Below are 16,639 nucleotides of genomic sequence, written 5' to 3' on the forward strand. Positions count from 1 at the left end.
TTGGAGTGCACCTGGCATGAGAAGATGGGGTACAGCAGTGGGGTCTTAAAAGTGTGAACTGCAGACCCTTGCCTTGGGCTCAAAGGATGATTTTGGTAGGCTGCATCCATCCAGTAAGCTCAAAAAACTCTAGGTTCACACAATAACACTAGACCTTAAGAGAGGTCCCCTTGCCCAAGCCATTAAGGAAACTTCTACTAGGCTGAAAAAGGGAATGACTTTGCCTCACAGATGTGTAAGGACTCACATGCTCAAAGCCAATAATTTATAGGTCCCTTAAGCTGTGAGGGGGCAGGCTAAATATCATTGGGTGAAAAAATAGGGCTTGAGACTGCATACTGTGAGACATGTCTCCTATCCTGAGGCCAACTTTTGTCTCCCTTTAGGTCTCAACATGAGGACAGAACACATAGAATCACAGAATTCATCATATCCAACCCCTTGCTGATGTAGGAAACTTATTACAGTACCACCTCAGAAGTCGAACGGAATCCGTTCTGGAAGTCCATTCGACTTCCAAAACGTTCAGAAACCAAGGCACGGCTTCTGAATGGCTGCAGGAAGCTCCTGCAGCCAATCGGAAGCCACATCGGACGTTTGGGTTCCAAAAAATGTTTGCAAACTGGAACACTCACTTCTGGGGATGCAGCATTTGGGAGCCAAAACGTTTGACTCGCAAGGTGTTTGCGAACCAAGGTATGACTGTACTACAGTATCCCTACTGGGTGACCATCCAGTCTCTGCTTAAAAACCTCTTAAGAGTGTCTGGGATCCACTGCTGAACACCTTGTATTGTCAGGTAGTTCTTCTACCGTTCAGCCTAAAGCTTTTTTCCTTCTAACTTGAACCTATACAGAACCCCATGCAAGACCTCCTGCTCCCTACACAAAAGTTTTCTGACATGCCTCAGGGTCCCTTCTCAGTGTACTAACCCATTCCAGCATTTCCCCTTCAGCATAAAGATCCTGGTGTCTGACTCCCCTTCTCCAGGGGATTAGGCAGGGAATTCAGAGTGGGAGAGGAAAGTTTCTTCAGGAAATGAAGAGGCTTCTCTCACAGAAGGCAGAGCTACCTGATGGGATACAGCTGCAGTTTCTATTTAAGGTTTTGACTATGGATGACTGCTGTTATCCATGTGGAATTCTGCCTTTAAAGAGATTCCAGAATGAGTCCTAGACATGGATGTTTAGGGTGCCCTTGAAGCCTTGCCTCTAAGGCCATCATTCAAAACAGGACAACCACAGATGTTTGTGTTCTCTGTATTTTGACACTAGTAATCATTGTTTTGCTAACACAAAAGATTATTGCCCATTAGTACTGCATTAAGCTGGAGACTGCAGACACGAAATTAAAAGACGGCTGCTTCTTGGGAGAAAAGCAATGACAAACCTAGACAGCATCTTAAAAAGCAGAGACATCACCTTGCCAACAAAGGTCCATATACTTAAAGCTATGGTTTTCCCAGTAGTGATGTATGGAAGTGAGAGCTGGACCATAAAGAAGGCTGATCGCCAAATAATTGATGCTTTTGAATTATGGTGCTGGAAGAGACTTATGAGAGTCCCATGGACTGCAAGAAGATCAAACCTATCCATTCTGAAGGAAATCAGCCCTGAGTGCTCACTGGAAGGACAGATCTTGAAGCTGAGGCTCCAATACTTTGGACACCTCATGAGAAGAGAAGACTCCCTGGAAGAGACCCTGATGTTGGGAAAGATTGAGGGCACAAGGAGAAGGGGACGACAGAGGACGAGATGGTTGGACAGTGTTCTTGAAGCTACCAACATGAGTCTGACCAAACTGCAGTGGAAGACAGGAGTGCCTGGAGTGCTTTGCTCCATGGGGTCATGAAGAGTTGGACACGACTAAACGACAAAACAACAACAAAGCTGGAGACTGGGTACAGGATTTGATCTGGCAGCAGGCTTCTGTGTAACTCACAACATTATTTAAAAGTGGTTCAGGTATGGGAAACCACCTAAAAGCTACAGAGGTAATGAATAATTGCTTTATGTTTTCAGTATTTTACCCTGTAACAATAAAACTGATACAAAAATCACACATTGCAGGGAGGTGGGAAGTGTAGAAAGAGAAAGATAATCACTAGTAGATGAGAGTTTATAGAGGAAAAGAATGCAGGAGCACATTAAATTTACCATAAACAAGAAGTTTCATACCACATCAGTGACTGCTACTATAATTTATTTGTCATATAAATTATGTCCATTGGGAAGTCTCATAAAATTAATTAGGGCAGAGACAGGGGAAAACAAATCAAAAACTTCTCAGAGCTGCAACAAATACAGGTTCTAGACAGAACAGCATCAACAAGATCAGTCAAAATACTTATTCAATTCCCATGAGGCTAACATCCTCGTACAAAGAATTTTCCTGGCCTTATCAACTTGAAGGAAATTATACTGGTTGCTCTCAAGGACACAGTAATATTGAAATTTCAAAATTGAAAGCAACACAGCCTTATATGAATTACAAATTGAATGTATAAAAAACCCTATGAAATGCAGTTGGTTAGCTTATATGTTTAATAGAGCAAAGCAAACTTATCACCTTTATTTTAAGCCACTGCCCAACTCTTGCCATCCCCTCACCACCACTGTTTCTCAAGCTCCACTTCTAACCTAGAATATGTTGGCCCAGCAAAGCTGTTATATACACTAGTTTCTGGTTGGAGAACATATTCTTACTTCTGTACATTGTCAACCATCTCACTCTTACTCCTTACTGAATCTAACATTAACTATGTGCAGGTGCATTCGCTCATTATACTTTCTATGTTATCCTTGCCTCTTTTGTCTCCTGTTCCCACGTCCATGTAATATCCCTCATCTGCTAAAATGCACTTTGAAGGCAGGGAACTGGTTTTTTTGTTTTGTTTTTTTGCTTGTGTTACTCTGTACACCTCGGGAGTCATACCTCTTAAACCAATGCATCCTCAGTATTTCTAGTAATTGCTCTCATTAGAGCTCTGCCATATTTCAGTCTGTCTTGCAGCATCCCAGAAATTAGTCCTTTTAAAACAGACTCTGAATGACACGCCAGATCTCATAAGGTGATTGTGTGAAGCTGACAAATGTCAATGGCAGAATAGTCTCATTCTGCCAAACTCTTTTTGTTCCCGATTTAATCTCAGTTTGAACCCATCTCTCTTCAGGTGAACAGCTATTACATTTTGCTGTGGACCTGAGGTTTAGGGTGCTAAGAGGTTCTGAAGGTACACAAATGTCAGCTATTCATCTATCTCCAACTGGATATGGTAAGAAATGGGTTGCCAAAAGGATTTTCTGCTGTGAATCAACAGGTGGTTTGGCAGCAAGACTAATGCTTGCTTGCAGCTTTTCACTTTTAGTTCCAGAAAAGGTGGGTGGGGGAGAACAATACCTCTTAAATGCTGCATTTCAAGCCAACTGTATGGAAAAGGTTTCATTCCAGCCAACTCGCCCTGTCTCTTGCAACATGGAACGAAATATTCCAGCTGATGCTGCTCTCCTCTTCAAGCTACAAGGGTACAGATTTGGAAACAAAGAGAAAACAAAAGAGAAAGGAAGAACATTATGGAATACAATTAGCTTTGCATAAATTATAAATATGGCATAAAATGGCTACATGTGGTGAAACACAGCAAATTTATTTCACCACTGCCATATACAATTTATATTCCTCATAGGTATTGATCAGTATTTCTAACTGGCATACAACAGGAAGGAGAAACATTCTAGATCAGGAGTAGGCAACCTAAGGCCCATAGGCTGGATGCGGCCCAATCGCCTTTTCAATCCGGCCCGTGGACAGTTCGGGAATCAGTGTGTTTTACAGGAGTAGAAAGTGTACTTTTATTTAAAATGCATCTCTGGGTTATTTGTGGGGCATAGAAATTCGTTAATTTTTTTCCTTCAAAATATAGTCTGGCCCACCACATGGTCTGAGGGATGAAAAAGGTTGCCGACCCCTGTTCTAGATCCCACACCAAATGTTCAACATTTAATTTGTTCTAATCTACATTAAAGACAAAACACTTTAAAAAACAGTGTTACAAATGACGTAAAGGAAATCCAAAGGCATATGGACAAATCTATGCAAAAAATATGTACAAAGAGAACTATAATAACGAAAAATTACCTGGTACATGAAAACAATTTGTTGAAATGTCATGAAATTTATCATGTCTTATGGAGTGGGTGCTATGCCCTTCTACTCAGCGTTTAATATAATATTGGGAAAAACTTGTATTTGAAAATCTGTAGTACTTATTTAGCTTTTCAGAAATCTTTTCACTATTTTGAAAGGGTCCCCCCCAAAAAAATAATAATAATTTATGGACATTTAAAATGATCCAAACAATGCTAATGTCTATTTTACATTCTATAAAGAAAATTATTTAACATTCTCAGAATGCACCTAATTTTATCCTTCAGACTAATGATGTGTTCTTAAAATAAACGTTAAATCTCTTAAGAAACTTCAGTGGAAACCCTTTGGGAAAACCCAACCACATATGCCTATCACACCTCATAGGAGCTAACAGCTGTTAATACAGCAACTACATACAAAACAAATCCCGCAGAATGTGCATGAAGATCTTCCAATGTCTGAAGGGTCTTTTACATTTCAGACAATTTTTGTATCTAAGTACAGTATATATAACTATAGCCGGATAGGCATGTGACTCGAAAAAGGCAAGCAGAGTCAGGCCATCCATGAATTGGCCAGCTTGGAATTGGTCAACAACCTTGGAGGCCAATCTAGATGATAGATAAAATGCATGACTACAGAGGTGCAGCCGGGGTTGACAGAACGTATAAGAAGGGACATCCATTTAAGTCCTTAATGAGGGGGCAAGGCTGATCTTGCTGCCATCCTCGGGAAATGTTTTGGATTGACAAAAGTGTCACACAGCTTCACATACGTTGACCTCTTCATATAAATCAGAGGGGTGAACTTCAAGTCTCGGCCTGTCTATCTGGCCCTTGGAACCATTCCCAGCCAACTTCCCTCATGAACCACTTGCACCTCAAGTGTTTTTGCCTGGCTGGAATACATCACTGAATTCTCATAATACCGCTTGCTTGACTGGATAAATAACAGAGTGGGATGTATCAGTGTGTGTATAAACTAGTCTGCCGTCAAAGGTAGAAGTTACATGAGTTGCCCCACCCACCCATCTCTCTGGCATGTGGTTGCCCAGAAGGAAATGCAGTTCTTAGGCTGAAAAGGGTTCTGTACCATGGATAAAAGTGAAAATCCCACTGGAGTTCTGAAGTATGTAAGTGGGGAAGTGGCAGTGATGCTGCTATGCTTGACCTCCGCACAATGAAAAACTTTAGGCCACTGGATTTCTCCCACTATATCTCTAGAAAAGCTTTACCACATTTTGTTTTGATAGGTTAAGAAGATTAGAAGTCAGGAATTATGTCCCTACATCACCAGATGTAAGAAACTGCTATTAAGTTTAGCAGAACAATGCTAGAACAGCTAACAGAAAAATTCTTTTGTAATGCAACCATTTGAGGCCCATATTAGGGCATATTCAAAACTCTTTGAACAGCCCTGGACAAGATAATATAACATCAGTAGACATAGACTGGGATACAAAGAATACCTGGGACATTAACCTGATGTTCACAGGTGGGTTGAGTACCAAACAGATTTTTTTTTAAAAAAAAAAAGTCATCACGGATTTGCTTTTAAAAAACAAAAAAACATGTTTGCATAATCAAGCCCATATCATATATGGTGCACCATCAAAGGTTGAAGCAAATCAGAATTCCAATGCAATTTTTTAAAAAGCAGCTTTGAGAATAAAAAGTAGAAATCTGGAGCGCAGAGGTTGTGCTAACACCCGCCCCCTATTGTACATTGCCTGCCCAACCTGTTTTCCTTCCTCTTGCAGCAGGAAATGTGGAACCTGAGGCCCTTCAGATGTTGCTGGATGCTGACTTCCATCAACCCCTTCCAGAACGGCCAATTGTCAGGAATTATGAGAGCGGTGGTCCAGGAATAACTGGAGGGCTGCAGATTCATCACTAGCATCAAGTAGGGTTCAAAATGAGTATTTGCTTGCGTTCTGGACATCATATGTATAAAGCTCTCTCTCTCTCTCTCTCTCTCTCTCTCTCTCTCTCTCTCTCTCTCTCTCTCTGTGTGTGTGTGTGTGTGTGTGTCTGTCTGTCTGTCTGTCTGTCTGTCTGTCTGTGTGAATCAATTCAGCAACATACCGGTAATACATGCTCCTGCCCACTCCAGACTGTCATCAGGTACTGGGCCTCCTATATGATATGACTGGCTTGAACCTCTCTTTAAACACAATGTAGTATAGTGATAGCTCGAGTTACAAATGCCTCAGGTTACAAATGCTTCAGGTTACAAACTCCACTAACCTGGAAGAGTTACCTCGAGTTGAGAACTTTGCCCCAGGATGAGAACAGAAATTGTGTGCCAGTGGCACAGCGGCAGCAAGAACCCCATTACTGAAAGCACAGCTCTAGTTAACAGTTTCAGATTAAGAATGGACCTGTGGAACAAATTAAGTTCGTAACTAGAGGTACTACTATACTGTGGAAACGAGGCTTACCAGAGCTATGTTGTTAAATAAACGGTGCATAGCATCATCGCTACTATCCTGTTTGATAACAGACCCTTTGTAGGGTAGATATTTAGTTGAAATACTTGAACTCCATCAGATAAATAACAGACCAAAAGACAGAAAGGAAACTGAAGGCAGGGAGGTGAAGCTATCATCTGAGTGTTTTGTTTCTAAAGTGTTGCCAGTCATAAAAGGACTTGACGTGCTAATATCTGCTCATTCAGACACTTACAGACATGCTAAGAGCATGACGGCTCGCAGGCACTGCCTTTAAGTGCTGTTACTGAGGCCCCCAAATATTGACAGAGTGCCAGACTCTAAGAAACTATTGATGTACGCAGCCGACCTCTGCTCCAGACACCTATCAGACAGAATCTTTAAATGTCACAGATTAATGAATTTTCATGAAACTCTGTGGGTGGGTGTATGTGGGTGTGCATGTGTGTTTGATAGTAGGAAAGAATAATTCAAAATAATCCCCCCTGAATCCTTACATAAGTGGTCTTTATCATTTTGCAAAACTTTGGCCCAAACTCAATATTTTTATTAAGGCGATACAGACTGTGTTTGTGTGGGTGTTAGGGGAGGGAAGTACCTCTGGTGGGGGACACGCTGTGCTCCTTCAGGGGTACTTTGTCCACCTTTGATCCCCACCCTGCACTCAGCTCTCACATGTGGCTCCTAGAAGCTGTCAACATGCAACAGCAGCTGCACCTTGGGAATGGCTTCAATTGGCCAGTTAAACCAGATGAGGGCAGCCAATGGGTCTCAAACCATCAACAGATTAGGGACTTCCCCTGTATACAACGATAAACTCTGGGGGATTGTGTGGACAAGACCAATAGTGGGTCCAATGATCAAGAAGGTTTCTGTACGTGCTGTAGAAGGAAGTGAGGGGCAGTTAGGGCTCATCAAGCTGGTAGATAGCCCATTTAGGAGAAGGACCACTAGTGAGTTCCACGGTTAAGAAGGCGGTTTCTACATGTGCTGTAGAGGTGCCTTCTATGCCTCCTCCAGGCAACTCCTGCAGCCAAGCTGGTGCCAGCCGTATTGGCTCTGCTTTCCTTTGGACCACATCAGCAAAGCTGAGAGGAAGGTCTTATTATCCTGAATGGGGTAACTGTGCCCTTGAAGGACCAGGTACGCAGCCTGGGAGTCATTTTGGACTCACAGCTGTCCATGGAGGCACAGGTCAACTCTGTATCCAGGGCAGCTGTCTACCAGCTCCATCTGGTATGCAGGCTGAGACCCTACCTGCCTGCAGACTGTCTCGCCAGAGTGGTGCATGCTCTAGTTATCTCCCGCTTGGACTACTGCAATGCGCTCTACATGGGGCTACCTTTGAAGGTGACCCGGAAACTACAACAAATCCAGAAGGTGGCAACTAAACTGGTGACTGGGAGCGGCCACTGAGATCACATAACACCAGTCTTGAAAGACCTACATTGGCTCCCATTACGTTTCCGAGCACAATTCAAAGTGTTGGTGCTGACCTTTAAAGCCCTAAATGGCCTCGGTCCAGTATACCTGAAGGAGCGTCTCCACCCCCATTGTTCTGCCCGGACACTGAGGTCCAATGCCGAGGGCCTTCTGGTGGTTCCCTCGCTGCGAGAAGCCAAGTTACAGGGAACCAGGCAGAGGGCCATCTCGGTAGTGGCGCCCACCCTGTGGAACGCCCTCCCATCAGATCTCAAAGAGAAAAACAGCTACCAGATTTTTAGAAGACATCTGAAGGCAACCCTGTTTAGGGAGGCTTTTAATATTTAATAGATTATTGTATTTTACTTTTCTGTTGGAAGCCGCCCAGAGTGGCTAGGGAAACCCAGCTAGATGGGCAGGGTATAAATAATATATTAATAATAATAATAATAATAATAATTATTATTATTATTATTATTATTATTATTATCATTGTCATCATCATCGTCGTCATCTCGGCAGCCCAGGACCTCCATGCACACTGTCCAGGCTTGCCCCCAAGGAGGTCACTTCAGTGCTGCTTACAAAGTGGACCTCTCCCCTGGAGGAGCACTCCATTGTCTCTAGAGACAGACAGATGTCAACAGTATGTGTGGGGGATCATTCTGCAGAGCAAAATGAAAACACACTCTGATCTTGGCCATTAACCATTAAGGACCAGCAAGGGAAACCTCATCTTGCCCGCATCTGTTAGTCACTTTACAACTTACTAGTTTGTACTGGTATTGTTAAACTAGATTTCATTATTTTCCATTCCCCCTTTGCCCATTTGTTGTATGCCTTGAATATCTAAACTTTAACAAAGGGCAACAACACTCTCTCTTCTTCTCTTTCATTCTTTTGATGTGAAGGAGCCACTTTGGGAGGCAATATATACTGTTGCCAATACACAAAATGCCAGCTTCCAGCACATACAACCATTTATTTGTAGAACTGTAGCATTGAAAATGACTCCAAAGCCCCTGCTATACAAGAATCTCAGCTAAAGCATCCCTGACAGATGACCATCCAACCACTGCTTTAAAACCTCCAAGGAAGGACAATCCACAACCTCCTGCAGGAGACCGTTCCCCTGTCAAACAGCTCTTATGGTCAGAAAGTTTTTCTGTATGTTTAGTCAGAATTTCCTTTCTTGTAACTTGAAGTCATTGGTTTGAGTCCTACCCTCCAGAGCAGGAGAAAATAAGCTTGCTCCATCCTCCTCTCAGTCTCTTCCATGCTAAACATACTCTGCTCCCTCAACTGCTCCCCATAAGACTTGGTTTCAAGACATTTTATTATCTTGGTCACCCTCCTCTGTACACCTTCCAACTTGTCAATGCCCTTTTTAAATTGTGGTGTCCAGAACTGGACACAGCACTCCAGGCATGGTCTGATCAAGGCAGAACAGAGCAGGACTATGATCGTGACAATATACTTCTGTTGGTGCAGCCTATGCACAGTTAATAGCATTGGGGATTTTTGCTGTTCCATCACACTGTTGACTCATGTTAAGCTTGTGATCTACCAATAACTCTGGATCTTTTTCACAAATACTACTAGCAAGCAAGGTGTCCCCCATCTTATCTTTGTGCACCTGGTTATTCCTGCTTAAGTGTAGAACCTTACATTTGTCTCTATAGTACTTCATTTTGTTAGATTTGCCCCAGTTCTCCAATCTGTTAAGGTCATCTTGAATCCTGATTCTGTCTTCTGTATCATTGCTGTAGTTACACTCCCAGTTTGGTTACAGGTAGGTAGCTGTGTTGGTCTGGCATAGTCGAAACAAAATAAAAAAAATCCTTCCAGTAGCACCTTAGGGACCAACTAAGTTTGTCATTGGTGGTTTGAGCTTTCGTGTGCATGCACACTTCTTCAGATATCTTTTTTATTTTGTTCCCAGTTTGGTGTTATCTATAAATTGACAAGCACCCCCTTAATTCCTTAATCCAAGTCGTTTATAAAGAAGTTGAACAACAGGCCCAGGACAGAACCTGTGGCACCCCATTTGTCACTTTTTTCATGATGATGAGGAACCATTAGTGAGCACTCTTTGCATTCAGTCAGTCAACCAGCTACAAATCCACCTAATAATTACTTTTCCCAGCCTGCATTTTATAAGCTTCTTCATAAGACTATCATGGGGGACTTTGTCAAAAGCCTTACAAGACACACTTGATAATACATGCACTATTATAAGCATGTATTATAATCTGTATGAAGGAAAAGTGTAATATGTCATGACATGTCTCCACCCTACACTTTGACTGAACAGGGTTACACATCTAGCAGAGTGTAAGAAGAGATGTTCAACAACTGCTCAATTTTTACACTATTACACTCTTCTGGAAAAAGTCACTTGATAGTACCGGGGAATTATGCATCTACCCCGGGAAGACTTGAACAGAGGTCTGGGAAAACTCAAAATGTTTCTCAAAATAACATGAAAGAGCTATCCTGAAAACTAAACAGCTGTGAAGAGCAATTTCAACTGACCCTGCTGTACAATGGTGCTAAATGTAACCTACATTCTAAGGGAGGATACAAGTTCGGTTAGACACGCTGCCAGCTGTGAACAGTTTATACCCAGCAATTATATAGTTGCACAAATGGAATAGATGTTTTCTCTGTCTGTATACTGTAAATGTTTACATGGAGTGTGATGTTGTAATAAGTGCCATCAAGGCAAGAAGGATCTGCTTCCCCATGGAAAAAAATAAAATCCACATAAATTCACTTCAGCGTGCTTTGGGCACCATATGATTTGGTGACTCCTACTGATGTTAGTTTTAAAGACAAAAAATGTATCATAGATATAATTCAATAAAGCCCGTATTGTCAGGATATCTTATTGGCAAAGATAGGTTGTGAGATTTGCTAAGGTTTGTGGAACTTGTAAGCTGCACTACAGTGGTACCTCGGGTTACAGACACTTCAGGTTACAGACGCTTCAGGTTACAGACTCCACTAACCCAGAAATGGTACCTCGGGTTAAGAACTTTGCTTCAGGATGAGAACAGAAATCGTGCGGCAGCAGCGGGAGGCCCCATTAGCTAAAGTGGTACCTCAGGTTAAGAACAGTTTCAGGTTAAGAACGGACCTCCAGAACGAATTAAGTTCTTAACCCGAGGTACCACTGTATTTCATGACTTTTTATTGGCCTAGTAAAGGCACCACCCTAATATGGATGTTATATTTAAAATAAAAATAAAAATGGGTCAACATGGCTACCTTTACTCTTAGTGTAACAAGCAGGGGTCCTTTCCTCTACTCCCAGTTAACGATGCCACCATACAACAGTGCTAAGATGCCCACCCCCAGCATCATGTTTGCTAAAGCTTCCACAGATTTTGTGGTGTCATAAGACTGGGAGGACAGACAATGCTCTCTTTAAGCAAATATCAGGGAGTACTGCAGCTTAGGATAGTTCCAATTATCTGTGCACAGAGCAGCAGAAAAAGAAAGAGTTACAGAATAGTACAAGTCAGATTTCAAAGGGTCATAAAACCAACTTCCTTCACCCCAGTGCAGGATTTTCCCTTCTCCAGCCTTATCTCTTTGTTGTGTCTGCCCTCATCAATGAGCCCATTCATGCCTCATAATCAGCTCTGATTAGTGTTGCTTCACATCAGTCTCTTCCTCTCTCTTTTCTGCTCTGCCTGTAGAAGGATTGGAATCAGCTTCTGCACACCCCTCCTTGTTAAAAGCTGCACCTCTCCTGCTGACTTACTGCTCTCTCAATCAAAAGGGCAAGAGGAAACAGTTGGGATTCATTCTTCCCTCTTTTTTGAGAAACGGGCACAAATGTCAACTTCCTAAGAGGATGTTTGGCATAGCTGAGTTCAGTCGTGAAATGTACAAAGTCGGGATGATCAAAAGTTTGAAGGGCTGCCCACTGCTAAAGTGGAGGGGGAAAAGAAAATGGGATCTCTTCTGTACTTTTAAAGGAGACATGAACAGACTGCCTTCACGAGAAATGCTTCTTCTATTAAACAGAGACTTGGCAACAAAATTCAGCTGCAGATCCCAGCAAAGTCTGTGCCTATTTTGATTAGGAATATTTTGACTGGGTCTAGTATTATTTATTACTGCATATATATATAGATAGATAGAAGGATAGAATATCTACCATACACATCAGAACAGTTTATATTCTCAGGGATGCTTATTAGAGAGAATGCACACATGTACAGTATTTAATTTTGTTAGTCACTTTGTTTTCATTTTAAACACTCTGGATTACTAATGTGTTTTCAGGGTGTTTTCCTTTTTTTAAAAAAAGATTTTTTAAAAAATAAAAAAGTCTTGTTAAAAATATGACATTCAGTTTGCAAAATAGCACTTCCCCCACCCCATGCTTCACTACAAAATCGTGGATCTTAATGTCACTATGACCTACTGTTTTTGGCTGCAATTCTTTATCTAATCATTTACTAAGTCCTGCAGTTGTCAATGGGAGTTGCCCACACATAGCAGGCGTACATTGCATGTCTACATACTAACCCACAGACATTGTTCAGGGTTTAACCCCTGCTCCACTAAACTGTACTTCTTTGAAAGCATCTTTTATCTTACATATATAACCATCTGAGCTAGTGGCCATCATCCACATCTTGTGACGGTGAGTCCCACAAATTATTTTGTTTTCATAAAGCTACAATATAAAATAATTGGTGGAACTCACCATCACAAAATGCGGATGAGGGGTACTAGCTCAGATGGCTTTAAAAGCGTTTTAGACAAGTTTATGAAGTTCCAAAAAGAGTTACCAACCAAGATAATGAATTGTAGGTAGTCTACCTCTGGATACTAGAAGCAAGCTGAGTGTTACGGTATTACCTACATGCCCTGTTCCTGGCTGTTCCAGATGCTTCTGGTTGGCCACTGTGGGAAAGAGGATATCGGGCCAGTCTTAGACGGATCCAGCAAAACTAATATTCCATTCTTTTTTTAGACTATAAAGAGTCTATATGAAAAGGCACTCACTCTCAGATAAATTTGTACAATTGTTTTATGCTACATAACTTAGATATTGCTGTGAAGGGTGAAGGGTGATTTATCAAGGGAAGGAAGTGTTTAAACACTAGTTCGGCAAATGGTGATGACATATTATAGCTTCTAAGCCTTACCATTCCCATCTGTAAAGTGGGAATACCAATGGCCTGCTGGAGCTGAAGGGAGTTACAGCCCGTAATATCTGAAGGGCACCAAGCTGGCTACCCCTGTGCTAAAGGCACATCAACACATAGTCACTAAGTTCTAGGGAAAATGTATTATATAGGCTTGGCGTTGCAAATTTTCTTTGCTTTTTAATTATTATTAGTTTGCTGCAAGCCTTCTTTTCTAGACCAGACGTGGTGTTTGGGCCTCCTAAATCTATGGCTTCTTCATTTTTAAAAGTCATTTATACTTCTCTCACATCTTCAAATATACTTTTGCAAATCAGCTATGCAAATCTCCACCTGGCTTGTCATGGCCCTGAAAGGCTAAAAGTTTTACATGTGAATTTTGTGCAGCAGAGATTTAGAGATGGTAAATAGCAGGCATCCCCAAACTGCAGCCCTCCAGATGTTTTGGTCTACAACTCCCATGATCCCTAGCTAACAGGACCAGTGGTCAGGGAAGATGGGAATTGTAGTCCAAAACATCTGGAGGGCCGAAGTTTGGGGGTGCCTGGTAAATAGGGTCTACCTGGGCAAATGAATGGGAAGCTGAGCATTTATGGAGCTGGAAAGTGACATGTGAGATGTAGAAAAGGAAAAAGTGTGTGGGATATTAGACGAACGATCCTGCCATCTGGGCAGGTTCCACCTAACAAGCCCTGTCAGCAGAATCCCTGCACAAGGACTTCCACTTGCACAACAGGGCTTTCCCATCTTCTCCTGCCCGCCCCCCAATGCACCCTGAAATTGGCTATGGGGAGGTCAGCAGAACTGCTACAACTGTGCATGGGGGTTGAGGGCATGGCAAGCCATTCTGTCTGGCAAGCCACAGTGCTTGCATTGATGGAACATTCATCCATGGTACTGTTATGAGTTTGTAGGTGCCTTGATTACCCTGAATTCCTGAGTCTAGTGGGTGTTTTAGCTTAATCAATGCTTGGAGTATTGAAATGGGCTGCCAGATGCTGGATCTGGCAAAGTGCTAAAATACAGAACCAAATCGGTTTTTCAGTGCTCAGGAAATCACCTGGGAGAAGAACCATCAAGAAGAACAAAGGCAGGTGATGGACTCTCTGCCAGTCAGCATATGGGTGGAGCCCAGCGCTTAGCTCTGGGTAGAGTTTCTAGGAAGGAATTTTTCAGGATTGCAGTTGGGGATGGAGTAAGCTGGAGAAAAATAGTAAGTGTTAAAACACATCAAGCTGGTGAGTGGGGAACAGAGCACAATGTGGGCTGACAGTTTGAATCAGAGTCTGCAGCAATGGGAGAGATGGGACCGTCTTGGAGTGTAATGCTTTGAATTGCTCCATCATAGGCTCATGCTGTATATATGTGTAAATAAACCATATATTATAAAGACACCATAGTCTCCACTGTGCCTCCTTGTCTAAAAGGAAACACAGATCCCAGGTAAGCGAGAGGAGCCCCTGGAATCTCACAGTGCTGTGAAGATTGGGGTGGCAGTGGCATGTAACAGTATAAATGTTGAATTCCACCCATCATATACAGCACTGGGTGTAAGAGATATGTCTCATTTTTAAGCTAACATTTTCATTACACCAGATTTGCTTGTTCACAAGTCAACTGCTCCTTATCCCACTATTTAGCATCTTGCAACAACCTGCCCTGACCCTCACTTACTCTAATTTTTATTATTACAGTATACCCTTGTTTAAAGCTTTAGTTTCCCAACCAACAGACAAGTACTGTTGACTTAACTGAGCCCTGCCCTAGAGCACACAGCATCTCAGAAAGAAGATGAACACAGAGGCAACACAAAAAAGAAACATGCTCCCGTACCTTAGTTTGCTTCGCAAGCTTGAAGACACACAGGATAACTTAAATATTGAATGTACTACTATCGTCAACTACTCTGTTTGCTCATAATGTTATATAACAACAGGATGTAATGATCAGGATAGATATCTGGATAGTAGTTATATTTCTTGGTGGCACAGCCTGGAAATGTCACCACAGGGAAAGCAATTTTTCTTTTGCGTGTCTACATACAAACACACTGCATATCTGAAATTCACTTTCACCTCTCCTAGTGTGATATCTCATTAACATTACAGTTCCTACAAAGAGATTAAATCAAGGCAACAAAAAGTTAAGTGCCTTCTTATAGCCACACAGCAAATGCACTGAAACAAGCAAGCCTTTTGGATTTCTTCTGCAACTTAAAACATTTTACTCCAATTACAATTTCACAGGAATTTAGAGTAAATAATAAATTACAGAATTTTATAATTGGAAGGCATCATGCAGGTCATCTACTCAAACCCTTTCTTGACTGCAGGATCTGCAATGTAGGTTGCCACTGCAGCATCCCTTACAGAAGCTACCCAGCATCTGCTCCTGCAAAAGAGAGCTCCTGAACAGCAATGGGTAAATCTGTCAATTTTGGTTTCTTTCAGTTTCTCATTTTTCCAATCTTAAGTACAGTTCACCATGTTTCCATATCAGTTTTCTATTTAAAAAAAAATTCAAAATTGTAAAATTCATTAGCATTTTAGTGTGAATTTTCCTTACACATATCTGTATGAAGTTTGCTCAATATACAGAATATTGCAGAGCTATCTCTCTAATAAAATGCACCTTCGTGATATTTTCATGAATGTAAGCATTTAATATGCATTTTTGTACCCATAACGTGGCTGGAGAACCGCACTGCAACATTCAAAGAAATATGAATTTGAAGGATGACTGGAGCAAACCGTAGGTAGGTTTGCTTTTAAATGCAAACTTAATTTATTTTCAAGATGACCTGACTCCTCTCCTTTCAAGGAGGGTTGGAGATGATTCAATCCAGAGGACAGGAGGAGGAGAGACTCCCCTTACTCCAAACGCTGACCCACCCATGTCTTTGGAACAAAACAGCAAAAGAGCTTATTGCCAGCAGATTCCAGACATGCACCCTTACCAAGAAATTTGCATGATGTCTGCAGAAACTATGGTCTTAGTTCTCCAAAGACTGAATGAAATTCTCACAAAAATAGTTAATATAGAGGAGAAATTGGATATCTGCCCTCCCTTTACAAAGCCCAGGCATAGCTATGTTAACGATTTGCCAATACAAGTCACGGACCAAATAAGGTCCTGCCAAGTTCTCCAAAAGAACCAGATTATGCTTGAGATTCATCGCAATGTGTACAGGTGGACGAATCACAGGTTAATTACAACATCCTTATCCCAGCTTTTGAACTGCCATTATAAAAAAGTAGACCTGGAAAACTTCCATTTCTTGCCCAACACAAGAAATGCCACACGTTTACTTATGACCTTTAGTAAACCGGCATTCCCATCCCGACTTATGGAGATGAAAAACATCTTATGGCGGTCTTACTCTCTCCACCCGGTAAGGGTTTTCAAAGATGAAGTAGTGAGACAGTTGGTCCCTGACAGAGAATCAAAACAA

General features: G+C 41.8%; 1 protein-coding gene across 23 annotated transcripts in view; it reads right to left on the reverse strand.

Moving 5' to 3' along the window:
* The window catches only part of ZBTB20 (zinc finger and BTB domain containing 20), a 496,349-nt gene that overhangs the window by 164,321 nt on the left and 315,389 nt on the right, over positions 1-16,639 (reverse strand). For 20 of the 23 annotated variants that reach the window (XM_035115418.2, XM_035115408.2, XM_035115410.2 and 17 more), the window contains one exon: positions 3,400-3,516. The exons of the other annotated variants lie outside the window; for them this stretch is intronic. The gene's annotated coding sequence lies outside the window, so the exon portion shown is untranslated. The remainder of the gene's footprint in view (positions 1-3,399; positions 3,517-16,639) is intronic. 23 annotated transcript variants of the gene reach the window in all.

Source organism: Zootoca vivipara, chromosome 4 (assembly GCF_963506605.1).
Source record: "Zootoca vivipara chromosome 4, rZooViv1.1, whole genome shotgun sequence".
Classification (NCBI taxonomy): Eukaryota; Metazoa; Chordata; class Lepidosauria; order Squamata; family Lacertidae; genus Zootoca; species Zootoca vivipara.